Raw genomic sequence first — 19,792 nt, 5'->3', positions numbered from 1 at the left:
TTCTCCCACAGAGCAGATCCGTCCCTTGCGGATGGCAGCCCAACGTGTAACCACTGAACATGGTCAAAAGAAGATGACAGGTGGTTTGCAATGCACAGCAGATTCCTGCCCTTAACCTAGGACACCAACCAAACCAAACGCACGGCCACCGAGGCGATGCCAACTCCCAGCCCCTCCCCCGTGGGCTGCCGAGACGGTGACTGCTTACAGGAGCGAATAGCCCCGTCGGTGTCCTGTGGAATGGCTCGTGGCTTCCAACTGCGGACTTCGGGGGGGGGGCCCCAGGCGTAACCCCTGCATCGCCAGGGCTCCTCTTACCTAGGACCATGTCCAGCAAATTCTGATCCCAATTTCCTTGGGGTTGGTAAAGGCTCAACAACAAGCTCAGGTAAGGCCAACCCAAGTCTGCCTTCAGGTTTCATTCATACTTTATTCATTTGACAAGCCTTCACTGAGCACCTACTGATTAGATACAGTATCAAATCGAAAAGTGAAAGACTAATTTTAATGAACCAGAAATGAAAGGCCTGCTCACTGATGCCTAGTGGTTTTTATTATGGGACCTGAACTAGGAGGCAAGGCATGCAGGCCTCTGGAGAGGACTTCCAGGTGGGGATTTAAGTTCAGACTCTCTTAATTTAAGCCAAGGCGGTCTGCCAGACGTGGTGTAAAGCAGCAGCGCTCTATAACGGCGGGGATTCATGTTTTCCCAGTAACCAGCTGGTCCCGGGAGACCAAGGACAACCTTAAGTGTCATTCTAAGCTCTCTGTAGTTTCTTACTGTTCCTGTGAAATGAGGGCTCAATACAATTCATGTGGCTTATTATACACGTCAGCAAACCCTTCTGTGTGCATTTGCAAAGGAGATTGGCGTGGGTTTAAAATCATTGTATATAAGACCACGAAGGACCCTTTGCTGACACCTGTTGAATTGAGCCCCCCGACCCTGGCTGTTTCTGCTAAACAAGAAGAGTCCTCGTTACACCTCCACTCGTGGCACTGGCAAGGATAAGACACACCCTGTAAATAAGCATCCACTGGGCCCCAAAAGGCCCCCCACAGAGAGACCGTAGATTTTATGTGACGAGACAGATAACCTGGGAACAACCCTTCTCATCGCCTGGAATAGCCGGGCTCTATCTTACCGCTGGGCCGTCACACATACGAGGGGATTTCTAATGGCCACATGGCCTGGCATCTAAAAATGTGACTGGGCCAATCGATCAAAAGTGATGACATGTTTAATGAAAATCAAGAGCAATGCAAGAGGAGGATCTAGAACACCAGGTCTAGGGGTACAAAAGAAAACAGGGTTACGATACAGGTCACAGAAGAGACCTTGTATCAAATAGTGCTATGGAAGGGAAGGAAACGGAAATGGGATTTCCTCACACACTTTTTGAAGTCCTCACAGGGCTCCTTCTGCCTGGACCAGTGGTCCTCGGTGCTTTTCGGATTAATGAGGAGGTCATTGCCCTCATTTTTAGTCAGTTTCTTTCTTTTTTTTTTTTAAATCATTTTATTAGGGGCCCATACAACTCTTATAACAATCCATACATACATCAATTGTGTAAAGCGCATTTGTACATTCATTGCCCTCATTATTCTAAAAACATTTCCTCTCCACTTAAGCCCCCAGCATTAGGTCCTCATTTTTCCCCCTTCCTCCCCGCTCCCCTGTCCCTCATGAGCCCTTGATAATTTATAAATTATTATTTTGTCATCTCTTGGCCTGTCCGACGTCTCCCTTACCCACTTTTCTGTTGTCCGTCCCCCAGGGAGGAGGTCACCTATAGTTCCTTGTCATCGGTTCCCTCCTGTGTATTCCTTGCTTTATTCATTCCATTACTTGACTATCCACCTATATCGGGCACTTAAGGAACGCTCGCGGTACAGTGGTTCCACGGTCAGCTGCTGCCCCAGAGGTGGCCGCTTGGACCCACAAGCCCATCATGGGGGTATGTGGCAGTCTGTCTCTCTAAAGACAGAAGGCTCAGAATTCTGTGGGGCAGTTCCACTCTGTCTTATAGGGCTGCTATGAGTTGGTATTGATTCGATGGCCATGGGGTTTTATTAGCAAATACCAGTCCCTGCGGTGCACACTGAGGGTGCAGAGGTGAAACACGGCTCCACGTGACCTTGGTGGAAACAAGGCTCTTTGGTGACCTCAGAGTCTAAATGGGGGCAACACACAGGATATTTTAGGTGGCAAGAATTATAATCACGGCTTATTTTGTACAAGAATCCTGGGGAAGTCGGGCAGGATGCTTAGAGGTGTGGAGACAGAGGTTGTCTGGGTGGATGCGACGGTCCCTGTTTGAGGCGGGTATCAGGGTCTGCGGATAGAACTGGGCCATGTGATCCATCCTCTTTTACTTTGTTCTCTTCCTGTTAATGCTCCATGTTGGTCATCAGGGCTGGGCTGCCATGAGAGAACATGGCCAGCGGAGAGTAAGATAGTTCATGATTTTTAATTAAAGGATCATTTTATTGGGGGCTCTTAAAACGCCTATTACAAGCCATACATCGATTGTATCAGGCCTATTTGTTCATACGATGCCATGGTTCTTTTCTAGACATTTACTTTCTATTGAGCTCTTGGTATCAGCTCCTTGTTTTCCCTCCCTCCCCTCCCACCCTTGCGACCCCTTGATAGATTATAAATGGTTATTATTTTCATATCTCACACTGACCACCATCTCCCTTCCTCATGGTTTATGTTGTTCTCCCCCCTGGAGGGTGTGTGTGTGTGTGTGTGTGTGTGGCTATGTGTCGATCATTGCCACCGGTTCCTCCTTGAAATGTGCTATTTTAAAAACACAATTCCAAATTAACTCTAGAAAAACTGAAAATGAATTCAAGAGAGGGATAGAGCTAGGATACGGGAAATGGACCTAATCTAGTATTTAAGGAAAGACATCCTCTTCCTCATTAGACAGCCAGAATGACAATCTGAGGGCAAAGTGTTTGCTGGAAACATCTCAGCAAGAAAATGATATAAGAGAAAAATAAAGAAACAACAACAAAAAAAGAAAACACATATCTCCGATGGTCTTAGGAACTGAGACGCTGCTCCTCTATCTGTCTCCAGGCAGATATGCCCACATACGAGCACCGGTGTGAAGACTGTTAACCATGCTACATGACAAAATTTCATTTATTTGTAATTAGAAATAAATATTTCACAATATATAATTTTTAAAAAAAGAAAGGGGGCATAGTGACCAAATTGAGTAATGCCCCCTTTCTTGCTGAGATATTGACATGAAGTACTTTGTCCTACTATGTGCATTCTGCACATGTGCTAAAGGTTTAGGGTTTTCCAAGTCAACCAGAGAAGAGAAAGGCAATTAAGAGTCCCTACCAGTGGTTCTCAACCTGTGGGTCACGACCCCTTTGGGGGTCAAACAACCCTTTCACAGGGGTCGCCTGATTCATAACAGCAGCAAAATTACAGTGATGCAGTAGCAATGAAAATAATTTTATGGTTGCAGGGGCCACCACCACATGAGGAAAGGTATTAAAGGGTTGTGGCATTAGGAAGGTTGAGAACCACTGCCCTAAACAAATATACATAAAAGAAAAATCTTGGCCAAAGTGTGAAGCAAACAAAAATACAATATGCATTCAAACAATTGGTGGCATATAAAAGATGCTAGTTATCTCAAATACATTTAAAAAACCTTTTTATTGGGGACTCTTAGAGCTCTTATCACAACCCATACATAATCCATCCATACATCCATTGTGCCAAGCACATTTGTACATATGTTTCCATCATCATTTTCAAAACGTTTTCTTTCTACTTGAGCCCTTGGTATCACCTCATCCCCTCCCCCGCCCCATACCTCATGAACCCTTGATAATTTATAAAATTTTTTTTCATGTCTTACACATACCACTGTCTCCCTTCACCCACTTTTCTGTTGTTTATCCTCCTGGGAGGGGGCTATATGTAGATCATTGTGATTGGCTGCCCCTTTCTCCCCCACCTTGCCCCTACTCTCCTGGTATCATGACTCTCATTATTGGTTCTGAGTTAATTAATTTTTGTTAATTAAAAAATCAACTTGCACATTTAGAAGTCATTATGAAACAATCAGTTTTTATTTTTAAGTTGGTTCCTCATCTCTTAATGTTTGATTGATTTCAAACATATGGTCAAAACCTTTTTCTTTTAAACAATCGAAAACAAATTAGTTAGAAACCAATCGTTCTTACATTAAAGAGACAGTTATCTGAAGTTCAAATTCATTCATTTCATTTTAGTGTTTTCTCCTGTGGAGTCATAAACAGCACTTTTGGGCTTTACAATCTTAATGAAGGTTGTGGCTAGTCCGTGACATGAAGGGCAATACTTACTTTCTCCCTTATGTTCTATATGTTCTTCCACCAAGACCATATCATTCTAGAATTTAAAAGTTACTAGAAAAGAGCATGAATCAGAGACTAGTTGAGGTTTGTTCCTGGGACCAGCAAGCCCTGCAAGTTCAACGGCATTCTTTTTGGCCAGCAGAGTGATGAGCAGGGTTATGACGCAGATTTTGAACTGAATACGACTGAAAGAGGTGATTTGGAACCTATGGTCCAGCCCACCATGCCGTCGCCCCTCAGGATCATGTGCATATTCCCACTGTGGTCCGACTTTGTGAAAATCCGGTCCGCCTGGGAAACCTGAACAACCCCAGCCACTTTAGGACTTTTAATGGGGATTTTAACAAGCGTATGTCCACCGAGGTGCCCTGGTTGAGTAGTGGTTCCGAGGTGGCTGCTAACTGCAAGGTCAACAGTTTGAAACCACCAGCTGCTCCTGGGGAGAAAGACTGGGCTTTCTCCTCCCTTAAAGGGTTCACCTTGGAAACTCACAGGGTAGTTCTACCCTGTCTTACAGGGTGGCTGCGATTCCGCACTGACTGGATGCTAAGGAGTTTTCATTTGATGCATATGAGAAAGGAATTCGTTTGTTTCACTGTCTTTAAAATATTCATGTCCTAAGTCCTGGCATGATTTAAGATCATTTCAGGGAGATTTTTTTTTCCCTTGGGCAGTATCTTAAAGTCACTGTTAGTCAAGCTGAAGCCTCACTCGTTTCCTGCCTTTACAAGAAACGTGGTGCCTTTAACAAAGCCGTGACTGCTGATGGGGTTGCTGACAAGCAAGTTAATGACCTTTTGATCAGTTCACCGGCTGAGCAGTGGGTGGGGCTGTGAGCGCTGGAAGCGGACCAGCACTGTTGGAGACGGACACAGGGAACTTCATCAGGTTGGTTCTTTCGTTCTTTTTTCTTTTTTAAACAAAGTGGATTTTGGACCCGCAGTTGGATCGTTTCAAAAATCACTTCTTTTTTGTGTGTGTGAGAACATCTGAATATAGCACACAAAAAATCATTTCATGAAACTATGGTTTCCAATGAAACGTTTGCTCAGGTTCTCTATACAGAGAACCCCCGCCGTGTGCTTGAGTCTTCATCCCTGGTAAGAGAGTTCAAGGCTCGCCAAGCACTCCATGGTCCTTCAGTTTGAAATCAATAACCAGGAGAATCAGCCAAGGTAATGACCTCAGGCAACAGACACTGGTTTCTAAATAGTTACAATCATGAGCAGCAGCAGCAGCAGCAGCAGTAATAGCAAGTGATATCCTATAGTTATGTGTGAGTCTGGGTACTTTAGAGAAACAAATCCACAGAAACTCATGTATAAGAGAACATTTTATATAAAGGTTAAGTGCACATCAAGGAAACATCCCAACCCAGTGCTGCCCAAACCCACAAGTCCAATATTAGCCCATATGTCCAACACCAATCCACAAAGTCCTCCTCCGTCTCACAAAACACACACTGTGATGCCGACTGCAGGAGGAAAGCCGGATCAGTGAATGTGTAAGCATCTCAGCGCTGGCAGGGGTCTCCGCATGGCTGCTCCAGCACCCAGGGCTGCATCGGGGTAGGTCCATGTTGCTTCTCGGGGATGTTCTGCAGGAAGTGAGCCTTGCCAGCTGAAGCAGGGAACTGGCTAAGGCAGCTCCACCCTGGTCTGACCATCAGAAAGCAAGAGACCCGAGAACTAGAAAGGCAAGGCTCACTGAGCCATTTATCCCCCCCCTGCAATTAACCCCACATGTGTTTATCAGCCAGGTTGGCACAATAAACTAACTTCCTCAAGTTATAAAACACACCTTTTGCGTTCATCATCAGAAACTGAGTTAATGATCTATCCTCAGCTGGTTTAACATCTTTATGTGATTCAATCCAATTCGTTGGTTCAATTTCCTTCAGGTGTTGGGCTGCAGGGCCAGCACTCGTCTGCCTGGCTGCAGCAATGAAATGATCATAACCAACCCATACATTCACTTCTTCAAAGTAATTAACAGATGGTGTTCTCTTCCTTTCAAATCAAACCGTCTCAGTGCCATATGCTTTTGTAGTTAATTTATTAAACACTTATCAGAAATTTAATGACTAGCACTATGTGTTTAGCACTATCCTAGGCACTATGAGAGGGTACAGCCAATGTCAAAGACCAGCTACATGGCTTTTTCAGCATCTCTAACTAGACTGTCCAAGGTACTGACTTTGGAACCTCCTCAGGAAGGAAAAACCAATAAAGGTACAGTAGAGGGCCAATAAAAATGAGGGCAACTCTCAACCAGACGGTTTGACACAAGAGCTGCAACAATGGGCTCAGAGATACCATTTCTCATGATGATGATGCAGAACCAGGCAACATGTTACTCTATTATACACACAAGGTCATAAGTTGGCGCCAACTTGATAGCAACTAACAATAATAACAACAATTAGTCTGTGACTGAACCGGCTAAGCTCATAGTCCCTGGGTCTATTCCACTTAGCAGGAATGTCTTAGAAGATGTGGGGCAGGTTCTGATTAGCAAAAGGTCTGGGCGATTGGGCCACACCTGCCCAGTGTCTATGGTAAGTGCAGTAGACAGCTGGAGAAATCTTGCCAAAAAAGAGATACTTCCATAGGGCCTTGTATGGAGTTAGCAAATGTTACACGAATAGATGAATGAGTGAACAAACCAATTAGCCTTCTTAAAAAAAGCTCTGAAGAATAGTGGGATGATGTGAAGTTTTAGTAAGAGAAAAGAGAGTTAAATGGTATTGATTTCCCTGCACTAGGAGAAGCAGAGCTGTCTTTTCAGGTGAGGATCGCCCACAGTGGGTTTGACCAACCCTTGCAGCTCTCAGCCAATGGGAGACTAACTATGTGGACAGCTTTATTAAGAGGAAAATCACTGCTGAATGAATGAAATCTTCCTTGGCTAAGAGAAATTCCCTAGCTTTACTAGCAAGCATGAGAGTAGAATAAGAGACCTGCACACAATGGAAATGGGCCAAGAGAGTGTAAAGGAGAGAGCAGGTCTAACAATAGAAAACCAGGCAGGAAATGAAGCCGAGTAGCCATGGTAAAGAAAGATGAATGGGGACTGAGTGGAATAAACAGTGACCACAGGAACATGGGAAAGCACTGCTGTTCGTATCATGACTGTCCAGTAGGGAGGGGCCTAGCCGACAGAAGACAGTGAAGGAGGTTTTGACAAAGCATACAGTCCAAGCTCAGCTGAATCCACATTTCCTCCTAGACCTACTAACAGCATTAGTAGGCAGGACATGGCCTTCACTGTATAAATGGGATGTGTTCCTAAAGCTTATTAGTACTTTTATGGGTAACATTTAAGTTTTGGGTTGGGTTAGGCACTTATGCCAAATCACAGAAAACCTATTTACTCTATATATGAGCCCTCTATACAGTTTTTTCAGTCATATCTAACTCTATATGTTCCAGTTACTCTGAAAGCCTAAGAAATTACCCCAAAACGTATAGGCTTAGGACAATAATGTTTATGTAGCTTATGAATCTAGATTTTGGACAGAGATTGGCAGGGGTAGCTCATCTTTGGTCCACTTGGCATCAGGCAGGTTAAGGGGGACTCAAAGGCAGGAGCTGGAATCATCTGCAGGCTTGCTCATGCACAGGACTGCCTGGTGGTTGATCCTGGACCTTAGCTGAGACCTTAGCTGTATAACTGACTGACAGATCTGCACGTGACCTCTCTCTTTGGTTTGGGCTTTCTCACAACACGGTGGCTAAATTCCAAAGGCAAATGTTGGTGTGTGCAAGAGAGACAAAGAATATTCCACAAAGAAAAGAAGTTATATTATTTTTATGATTTAGATTGGTCACTCACTGGAATCTACTGGTTGAATCAGTCAAACGTGTGCTCCAAGGGAGGGGAACCAGCCTTTACCGCTTGATGGAGAGTAGAAGGTTCTAGAAGAGCATGATGGGATAGTTGTAAATGTCACGACCATTTTGGGTTAATATAATTTGCCACTATGCCAGGGGCTTACGTGGAGAGCAAATGCTTTGAGAATGATGAGGGCAATGAATGTACAAATGTGCTTTACACAATTGATGTATGTATGGATTATGATAAGAGTTGTATGAGCTCCTAATAAAATGATTTTAAAAAAAGAACATTATTTCCAGAGGAAATATAAGGGTAAATTAAAAAGTATTGCTACAAAATAGTAGAAACCTTTATTAAGCAAAAAAAAACAAAATGCAAAGCTATCATTTCTCAACATATTCTCCATATAAGTCTATGCCCTTTAGAAAATGGTGTTTTCATATCTCTAAGCCTTACCCAAAGAACTCAATCTACATCATATTCAAATGGCAGTTTTATCAACCCAAAGGGACTCAAATTATCTTCCTTTCACACATTCTTTGAGTGTGGAGAACAAAAGGAAATCAGAAGGATCAAGGTCAACCATAGCGTGAATGCAGTTAGGCTGTACGATGAAATTCTTATAGTACATCCTCTGCTGCACTATAAGCAAGCATCAGCAGGTTTATTGTTGTGATGGGGAAAATGCTTGAGAAAAACCTGCCTGGCCTTTATCTCATCAATGCAGCTTTCAATTTTCTTAAATCTTCTCACGATCAGAGCTCCTAGTCATCCAGTGACCTTTGAGAAACATCGATCAAGCCTGCTCCTTTAGAATCCCCCAAAGCAGAGTCCCCCATAGACTTCTGAGCTGATCTTTCTGCCTTGAATTTAGCTGGCCCAGCAGATCCTATTGAAAGCCACTGATTTGATCGCAGGACCCTTTTAAAGCACCCTCATGAGACCAATGTGTGACTGAGAGAACCTGCTTGTAGTCATCCACTGATTTCAAAGACAAGTTTAAACACATTTTGTTTGGGATAAGCCCTTGCCTATCTGCACTTGAAGTCCAATGTCGATACTTTTTCACTTACCCTTGTACAATACAGCCCAGCTTGACAGGCACTAGAGCATAGTGGATAAAGACCCAGGACAACACAGAGAAGACAGAGAACCGAGCAGCCAGAGCTCCATTAAGTATTTGTGTGACACTGGCAATTTGTTCGCCTAAACTCTTTGTACCTCCAATTCCTCATTTGTAAAACTAGAATGTTATAAACAAAACAAAAAACAAACAAAGAAAGTCATTTTGAGAGGCACTTCGAACACTACCTAGCTCCCTAACTGTTAACTATCATTAGATCAGCAGGCACACAGCTCCCTCCTCCAACTTTAGGGTGATGCTTCCTGGCTCCTGGGGGAAGGGTGATGGTGGCAACCTCACTAGAGGTAGAAAATGGATGGTAGCCGTTCACATTATTGAGTTCCAGGTACCTGCCTGTTATTGGGCAAAGCAAGTGGCCACAAAATCCCATGAGATAAGTGATCATATTATCTATAAGTAAGAACACTAGGGCTTAGGACACTTGCCCCAAATAACAACAAATTGGGAGCGACAGAATGTGCCCCCAGAGCAGTTTCACTAGATGGAAGAAGGGCCCCGAGTCCGGAATGACTGTGGGGAGCAAAGCACCTCCTCCTTCGCATGCTTTGTGGGAGCAGGACATACGAATCACGCAGTATCTGTGACTGGGGTTGGGGGCGCTTTGTCCCAGCCAAGAGTCTATCACTGACTTGGCACAGGAAAGGTGAAAGGCATTCACCTGGGTATCACTAATTTAGGATTCTTTTCTTAAGCTGGCTTGTGTATTTGCATAAGACAGGGTACTTGCCTAAAAAACCATGCCCTGGTCAAATCCCTATGGTCTCCTTTGTCTTCTGAAGTTGAGGCAAATCGCCTTTGGCCCAGTGGGAGCAGAGCAGTGTACTCACCTGGGATCCTTAACACTGAGATGAACAGGTTGCTCACAAATTAGGCTGGCTGTTGAACAGCCGGAGAAGGTCTGCTGAATTTCAGCTGTGGAGTAAAATCTAATGAGTCTCAGGTTACTTATCTGTCTGCTCTATTTTGATGTTGGCTGGGTGTTTTGTTTTGTTTTTCTTTTAGCCAAGATTCTTCTTCTTACAAAACTACCATGGCCCATGTGGCTGTTTTTAGGACGTTTCCTTGCACAGTTACCCGGCCTGTAAGCCCCATAAGGGGATCGTGGTGGTTACGCACAAACTCCCAGGTATGTAGTCCGAATGCATTACATGCATGAACGACGGGATGTTTAAATGGAAACGCAGGCAAACAAAAGTCAGAATTCCACAAAGTAGCGAGGGCTCTTCCCGCCATCTGTGGGCGTGACTCAAGGACAGACGGATGCAACATGCTCCGTCTAGCACAGTGGTTCTCAACCTGTGGGTCGCGACCCCTTTGGGGGTCAAATGACCCTTTCACAGGGGTCGCCTAAGACCATTGGAAAACACACAAATAGTTCACAATGTAGAATTACATATTGTTTTGTGATTAATCACTATGCTTTATGTTCAATTTGTAACAATGAAAATACATCCTGCATATCAGATCCTTACATAATGATTCATAACAGTAGCAAAATGACAGTTATGAAGTAGCAACAAAAACAATTTTATGGTTGGGGGGAGGGGGGAGGGGGGGTCACCACCACATGAGGAACTGTATGAAAGGGTCATGGCATGAGGAAGGTTGAGAACCACTGGTCTAATATAACAGATTCAGTGGCCAATCAATACACGTGGACTGTTGATGCTACGTCATGCCACACCTTCTCTGCCGTCATGGGAAGCCCTGGGAAAGCATCCACCGACAGGAGAACTGCTGTGGGATGCTATTTTACATTTTTATCTCCACGGATGTTGCACAACTGGTGGTCACAAAATCCATCCTGGTTTCCATCCCATGAACCATACTGTGGGAGTCAGCTGAGCAGGCAGCCGATGAATACCAACCTTTCTCTCAACATGAACCTCTACCAGGGCCTATGCTCATGAGAGTCGGGAAAAATCCAGAAACATCCTTAAAACAAGTGGCCTTGGGCTTAGCCATCATGTAGCCCTCAGTTTTCCTGCAGTGACTGGTGCAGGATTCAGAAAATACTGGAATGTCTTTCAGACCAGCGAATTCTTTCCTACAAATCTGACATAAGACTTCAATGTGATCTGGGTACATTATATTTTATGTGAACACAGACTAAGCTTTACGGGGATGCTGTGTTTCTAACGAAAGACATTTATAGAAATGACTCCAAATGACCCCCCCCACACACACACACCCAACCCCCTAAAGTTTACTTACTTCAGAGATAAAAGAGCAGATTGTCATTAGTTTAAAGACTGTGGCTCCGGCAAACTTAAATATTTACTGTCATATTTTTTTTATATCAGTCAAAGTCTAAATGAGCACTAACATTTATAGCATCGCTCCTGGAGACACTCCTACAACATCACGGCTCGAAAGGCTTTGTTGAGTTGGACCGCCATCAGAGGCGCCCTTTCCATACGAGCTGAGCCATCAGAAAGAATGACCTGGTTCTTCTGGGCGTCACCTTTCAAAGACCACCAGAGAGGCGGATCGCACAGCCTGGAGTCAGTGAGTGTCGGCTTTCCCCAAGTTTCTTTATCACGTCGCCACAGAGATTCAAAGCCCCCACCTTCACCCCCCGAACAGGTGTTCTTTTCTGATCCAAAGAATGGGAAGTGTTTGAGAAAATCCTCTTTGTAATTCCCACGAAGAAAAATTGCTAAGCTTCCATCTCAAATGTTAGGGCTTTGGAGAGAGTTTAAACAACAGCTTGCCCCACATGTCGTAGCTCCGGGTCTTTGACACTGAGATGGTGGGTGCTGATGTCGTAGACAGGCCGGGTCTGTACACTCTGGGCGTTGTACGCGCCGTTTTAACTCTCAACACCGAGCTGGGAAGGCAGTGAGAGCCAATAGCCGCCAACCCACTGAGAAGTTCCCCAGTTTGCTGACAAGGACAATCAGAGCGATCTCTTCTCCACAAAGTGCAGTGGGCAATGAGTCAACTGCCTTTGGAAGTCACACTAAACAATATACATGACTGCTTCCTTCCTTGGTCTTCAACGTCCAATAAGCCATCCACGGTGCTGCGTCCTGGTTCTTTGGGAAGAATCTCTAGTCCCCATTTCATTTTAAACAGGCTCCATCCTGGAAACCGCTGGCAGATAAACTTTTAGGGTTCTCACCTGGTTTTCTCGGACACCAAAATGCAACAAACGTGTCCGTGTGTCAACGCCAACATAGGCATGAACTTTACATGATCTTGGAGCTAGTTTCAAATACTTTGACAGTTGGTCTGCAGCTCTGTTCTCATTTAACACCCTGCATTCTTCCTAGAAGCACTGGTTTCTTATCTTCTCCCAGTGGAGAAAGCGCCCTGTGTAAACAGCTGTAGCCTTGTTTCTGTCGCTCGTGGTTTTAACTTGCATAACTGGGACGGGCTCGTGTTTTTTTTCTTAGCCCCTATCCAACCAGGTAAAAGTCTCTCTGTCCTAGTAACGTACACGACTGCTTCAGGCTTTCAAGCTGAACAGGAAGGGGCCGTTGCAATCTGGTGGCTCGACGTACTTGGCATCCCTCATCACACTGAATGCAGACAATACCGGGGAATCCACACGGCCAGAGAGTGACATTGGAGGTGGTGTGGCTGACCCCGTAAATGGTGTTTTGGATTTGGGTCCGATGCAGTTATACAACCTCAAGGAATCGCTAGCTTTCGTATCATTTAATTCAGGACTAGAGCTCTATCTAGGCACTTGGATGGGAAAAATGTTACAACTTCAATATCCAAACTTTATTTGGGATTGCCTTCCATGATGGTACAATGAAGGCCACAGACCACAAACTGTGAATGTGTTGCCAAGAGAAAGCAGGTATTTTCACATCACCATTATAGTGGTTGTGTTGTTGTGAGGTGGCAGAGAATTGATCTTCTGACTCACCATCGTCCTGTGTCACAGAGCAGGGCTGCCTTCTATAACTTTCTGGGTTGTAATTTTGACGGGAGCAACCCCCGCAGTCTTTTTTCCCCCCTGCGGAGTCACCGGATGAGTTCAATCTGCCACCAGCCTTTCAGGGAGTCGATGAGCCTGTAGCCCTTGCACCATTAAGGCTCCCTCTCTTGAAATCTCACTCCTTCAACATATGGCAGTGATCCTATCTGCTGCTGGTTGAACCACGCTTTCCCGAGAATACCGACTGGTATCTCAGTATTGAAGACCTCGGGCTTCACGACATTTCCACACAAGTGGCTTCCTGCGTCATCCCGCTTCATGGCAGGCACTGTTACAGGCATCACGCTCCGAAGGGTCTGCAGGGTCCATCAGGTTCCTCGGCACCCACCAAGGTGAAGAACCCGAAAACCGTGCAGTTCTCATCGTGCAACCACCAGGTTTCCACGGTCCACCCTTCCTTGGCAAGCTCTTTCAAGTGGAAACAAACGTGACCTTGAAACCAACACAATCTCATTGCCGTGAGTAGATGAATCTGCCCAGAGCCCTTTCTTTTCTCACGTCACTGTGAGGAAGGACCTGTAGCCTCTCGAGCGGCTCTCCTGGCACAGAATGGCTGGGTCTCGCCTATTGCTGAATGCCATCAGTGACATTTGGCCCTCAACGCAGAATAATTCTCAGAGTGCAGGTGGCTCAAATAGAGTCTATACCACAAGGACATGGACTTTAAATGACTTTAAAGCATCGTGGCGTGCGTCCCAAGACATCTTTGCTACATGGGAAAACTATAATGAGAATGGCTTAGTGACAGTCAACTAAGGAATGATCAAGTGTATTATTCCATCAAGGAGAGTTCCTATAAATGCTCCTATCTGTGCCCCGTGTCAGTGAGCATATGGCTCAGGGTGTCTAGAATCCGATCTCTGGCCGATTGTAACTAGGAGATCAATTAAATGATGGCATATACCTCATACCTTGAATGCAAGTACATGAGACTTCTCGGGAAATCCTCCAAGAGAGGCCCTGGCTCAAAACACATATCAAATGCCAGCCCATTTAATGAATATTCATTCATTGAGAGCTAGTGAGAAATTGTTGATAGACGCACATGTATTCACTCACTGCTGCAGTCAAATGCTGTCCAACCTGCTTTCCGCCCCGAGTAAAATCAGTGCTGGCCATGAGAATGCTAAAACTACCACAGAACATGAAAAAGAAAATCGGATTCTTTTTTTTTTTAATGGAGATCATTCACGTTCTATACAATGTGTATTGTTCATATGCCGAGTTAAGGATTCCAATCTCAGAAACCCCATACAGTGTCACTGTGAGTCAGAAGCAGCTCCATGCAGTATGGTTTTCGGGTATGTATTAAACCATCACACCATTAAAGTATGTTTTGTACTCTTCAAAATACTAGCCACACCATATTCCATATTACTTGCCTCAAACTTTTCTCTTGTTTTCAGTTAAACTGGTAAGGTTCACAAGCCTCGTTAGAAATCTCAGCCTCAGTAAACTTCAACACAAAAGGTTTTCTGTGAATTACAAGCCACGAAATGATGCACCTTATCTGCAGTGACAAAACATCCAAAATTCCTAGCCTTGGGGAAAAAAAGGAACGATACCAATTGCGCACGGAAACCATTTGCACCAGACAGCACAATAAGGCTAAACAGGTAAGAGACCTTATGAATCACAGCTCTCAAATAATTCATCCAGGGTTTGAAGCAATCTTTGATGCCTACTTATCTGTATTTCAGATAAAGTGAATCTCCATTTCGATTTTATGGCTACTTTTTTCTTCTCTGTGCAATTACTTCAATTTCCTAAAATTTAAAAACAGCTTGCATAACTTCTCAGCGAAGACCACCCTGCCACGATAGTCTCCTCACAATCGAGTTCCCAGCAAAAGGCATCGCAAAGGTGCCGTTTGCTCCCACAACCCCACAGCATCTGCATTCACACGCACAGGACGCTTTACCCCAGCTGCCTTGCCATAGTCGGGATCATTTCTCTCTAAACAGGAAGTTGTTGACAGTTTGCCCCGGGTAGTTTCAGAATGCCATTCGCCTGCCCTATGAGAAGCCCCTAAACTTCTGTTTCCGAGCAGCCCGTTCATTTGCGTCAGGGTGGCTTCTGTTGTTACTAACTATGAGAGCTGCAAACAAAGATAGAAACAAAATTTCAAAGCTGTTCTAAGCTGATCCTGACCAGGGAAGCAAGTGTTTGGAAAAGCCAAGTTAGGAACCCATTGCTAGGCTCTGCTGGAGTTTTTAAACCCCAAACAGCGCTGGAGAGAGGATTCCTGGAATTCACCGGGGGATACTGAGCTCAGCCTGCACAATCCCTGTGTCTAGGCAGTGCAGTGTTAGCAAGTGTTGAGCCAGCAAGGCGATTATATTTTGATCTACATCACAGACTGAGAATCCAAATTTAGCCAAAATTCCAGAGACGCTACCCCAAACTAGCAACCCAGGAGCTGCTTCGAGTTCCCTCCGGATGCAACCATCCTTGCTCACGGAGATAAACTTGTAAGAGCTACGAGACAGCAGATGCACCGCCAGGAGCTTCCAGACCCTCTAACTGTTGGACCCAAAGCAAGCCCATTACCTCACGCAGAAGAAGTGCGAGACTTAGCAGTCCATGCTCGGCAGCCACGGGAAAGCAACGGCCGCGGCGTGCAGCAGCAGCAGCAGCAGCAGCAGCGTCGGAGCCCGGCACCCACCAGATTCTCACAAGCCTTTGACTGTGCGCACTCAGCCACAGACTGCCTCCAGCTGACGTCAGAGTCCCTGTCACATGGCCAGATGAAAGCCAAGAGAGCATTGGTTGTCGTAGCAACCACAGACCGGCTCTGAAATTATTTCAATAGGTCATCTGTCACTGGTGTGTGTGTGTGTGTGTGTGTGTGTATGTGTGTGTGTAAGAGAGAGAGAGGGTGTGTGTGAGAGAGAGAGAGCGGTATGTATGTGTGTGAGTGGGTGTGACTGTGTATGCACCCACCCTGCAACCAACACTGACAGCTCTCTAATCACCTCGGCACCCCAAGTTGTGACTCAAGGGTGCCTACAACTTTTCTCCTTAAGGCTTCGCTTGCTTGTCTCTTCAGGGTATATGTTGCAGGACCACACCCTGGGGAGTCCCCTAAGCCTCACTCGCGCTACACAAAGCATAGGGGGTCTCTGTACCACCACAGGGCAGAAAGTGGATAATAAGGCTGGAGATCATTTTCTTAGCCGATTGAATTTATTGTTATGCAAATTAATAAACAATAAAAATGAAGAAGCTCAAGGTGGGGTGGGGAAGGGTTAAGAGCAAAGAGGTCTTTAAGCCTATGTAAGAATTCACACAGTAATTCAGACACCATGTTAAAGTAAGACAAGAAATGGGTGGTGGCACAGATATAGGCACAAGGGTCTAGTGATTCGCACACCAGTGACCCTATGGGACAGAGTCGAACTGCTCCAGGGTGTTCCCAAGGCTGTAAATCTTTAGAGAAGCAGACTGCCATCCCCTTCTCCCACCGAACAACTGGTGGGCTTGAACTGGGAACTTTTGGGTTAGCAACCCAGTGCTTAACCCACTGTGCCTAGAGGGATCCTTGATAACAGTGAGGATGTGAAAATCAGGGAAAAGGAATGTAGGATTCCTACACTGCAAAATGTCGTATGCAAGAATAACGCTGACATGAGTTTCAGAACAATGCTACTTTAAAGCAACCTGCTTCAAGCGGTGTGGGACCCCTGCTTCTGGACCACTGTGTTCTTGCTACCAAATAAATCCACAGCCCTCCAGCCGATTCCAGCTCTGTGTGTGACCCTATACAGGGTTTCCAAGCTATTAATCTTTACAGGAGAAGACAGCGTCCTCGTTCTCCCTCAGATTAGCTGGTGAGTTGGAACTGCCAACCTTGTAGCTAGTGACCCAACCCCTAGCCCGCAAGACCACGGAGGCTCCTAATGAAAGCTGTGCGCAACGGCACATAAGGATATATAGTTTCTAACCCCTACTTCATTTCCTTCAGGACGACCCTAGTGTACTTCGACCCTAACACGCATGTGTATTTCCTAGTTCTTGGGCCTTCTTCATCGACAAGGAGCTAATTCAGCAAAGTCAAATGATGGTGACAGTGAGGGGCTTCAAAAGAAGACGCCAGAAATGGATGCTTACTCTACGGGCAAAGGGCTAAAAGGCAAGGAGAAGAGTTGGCTCTCAAAGCCCTAAATAAGCTTTCATTCTTGGTTTTATCAGGATTACTACTCTTGGTTTTTTTTTTTTTAAGAAAGAGGAAGGAAGGGAGGGAGGGAAGGTCTCTATCTCTAAGGTTCTGTAAAATATAAAAATAAGCTAAGCCAGATCATCAGATGCATTTGTGTCGCTGAAAGAGAATGAACTTTCTTCAGTGAGAGTCGCACAACATCTTCTTTAACAATATTACCAAAACCCAAAGTGCTTGGGCAAAGAACCTGCTCTTCCAACTTTATTTCTGTCCCAATGTTGCTCGGGAAAACACACGCATTTTTAATTGAACCGATGCGTTCCTGATGCTGTCACCCATGTTGTTGTTAGGTCCCACTGACTTGGTTCTGACTCATAGTGACCCTGTGCTCAGCAGAGTAGTATGGTGCCCATTCTGTGGGTAGTCCGTGGTACAGATTCAATATCATTCACCAACACCGCAATTCAAACAAATTCTTCTTGAGTCTTCCTTACTCACTGCCCAGTTTGCACATGCATATGAGGTCCCTGAAAATACCACGGTGAGTCCTGAAGACCTTGGTCCTCAAAGGAGCATCCTTACTTCTGAATAGTTTTAAAAAGACATTTGTAGCAGATTTGCCAATGCAATTCAGCATTTGGTTTCTTGACTAGCTCCTTCCATGGCGTTGATTGAAGTAAAATGAAATCCTCGATCACTTTCATCTTTTCTCCCCTGATGTTGCTCGGTGGTCCACTTGTGAGGCCTTTTGTTTTTCTTGAAATGGAGGTCTAATCCACACTGAAGCCTGCAGGCTCCAACCCGCATCAGTAACTGCTCTGAATTCCCTTTGCTTTCAGCAAGCAAAGTGTTAACATCTGTATATCATAGGCTGTAAAAGAATTTTCCTCCAATCTTGATACCATCTTCTTACTCATAAAGGCCACTTTCTCAGATTATTTGCTCAGCATCCAGATGGCTAGAAGCACAGTGAAAAGTTACTCCCCCGATGTACACCTTCCCTGATCTAGGGCCCTGCAGTGCCCCCTCGGGTGTTCCTAATGACTGCCTACAGAAGGCAGCTTGCACACGAGTACAGCATTTTCACTGTTAATTTCCTATTCACGAGAGTTGAAAACTTACCTCTTTGATCAAAGTTGATGTACTGAATCCAAACTCTATCTAAATGTGTCAGGGTAAATCTCATAAGGAGTCGATTTCAGCAACCACCGAAATCCACACCTGTACAATGTATTCCACACACGGATCTCGGGTTCTGTTCAGAAAGGCATGCCACAGTAATAGAGGAAGGGGAGGCGGCGGGTCCTTTTGAACTTTCAGGCCCACAGGTTGTCTAGGACGCCTGGCATATCACCACCACCGCCCACCCCTTCCAATCCACGGAGACCTGATCTGCTTCACCTCCTCTTGAGGCAGCTTCCCCAGCTAACCCAGGCAAAGTGCAATGCCGCACGTGGCCAATAGGTGATGTCCTCTAAAACAGAATGTTCTCACAAACATTCCTTAAATGCAGGGCTGCAAATGCTCCGTGTGGAAATTAGCAAAAGCCAACATTGGCATTCTGAATGGTTTCTCTTTTTCAAGGCTCAGTCTGCCCACTGAGTTGTGCTTCAACGCCTTATGAGCTACTCAGTGGACTGACTCCCCAAATTGAACACTGATGCACGTAATGTCTGTGTGTGTGCCTATGGCTTGCGCCCAGTCGGCCACCACTCCGTCCCCTGTGGGAAGGAGCTACGACTAGAGACGCCTCCTGCATCTGAAGGAGTTACTGTCTCCGTCAGCCGTCCAACTAGGGTGCTGGTCTCTTCGGAAGTGAGATTTCGATCCGTGTACTTAGTTCAGGCGACTCTAGTTGGAAATACCATAAGACTGGGGCCTTCTATAAGTACAGCTCAAAGCTATGAAGAGATTGTGTGTTTTAAATGACAATACCTAATTTTAGATGAAAACGATTCACAAAATTTTAAAATACCTCTCCAGACACATCGCCACACAGTAGTTTCCACTTGCTGTAGGAACGTCAAGGCTGTCTATTACTAGTTTGACCACTTAGCCTGAAATAGCTAGTAAACACACTGAACCAGTGGACCAACATGCATTCACACACACCTGACACGTGACTTGAGCTTGGCGTGGAGCCGCTTCTCAGCTTCCCACTCAAGGTCTGAGTTGGACTGGGCTCGATGACCAGGGACTTGGTTAGACTGGATGACAATGTCTGAGTTGGACTGGACTCGATGACCAGGGACTTGGTTAGACTGGATGACAATGTCTGAGTTGGACTGGACTCGATGACCAGGGACTTGGTTAGACTGGATGACAA

The 19,792-nt window shown here is 45.3% G+C and overlaps 1 protein-coding gene across 1 annotated transcript in view; it reads right to left on the bottom strand.

Moving 5' to 3' along the window:
* Nucleotides 1-15,946, bottom strand: part of LOC101641989 (neurocalcin-delta) — a 102,303-nt gene extending 86,357 nt beyond the window's left edge. The window contains exon 1 of the mRNA XM_045287211.1: nt 15,858-15,946. The gene's annotated coding sequence lies outside the window, so the exon portion shown is untranslated. The remainder of the gene's footprint in view (nt 1-15,857) is intronic.
* Nucleotides 15,947-19,792: the final 3,846 nt, after the last annotated feature.

This window comes from Echinops telfairi, unplaced genomic scaffold, assembly GCF_000313985.2.
Source record: "Echinops telfairi isolate 266 unplaced genomic scaffold, ASM31398v2 ScPeMD7_1;HRSCAF=3_0, whole genome shotgun sequence".
Classification (NCBI taxonomy): domain Eukaryota; kingdom Metazoa; phylum Chordata; class Mammalia; order Afrosoricida; family Tenrecidae; genus Echinops; species Echinops telfairi.
This window is presented reverse-complemented; position numbering and strand designations above follow the sequence as displayed.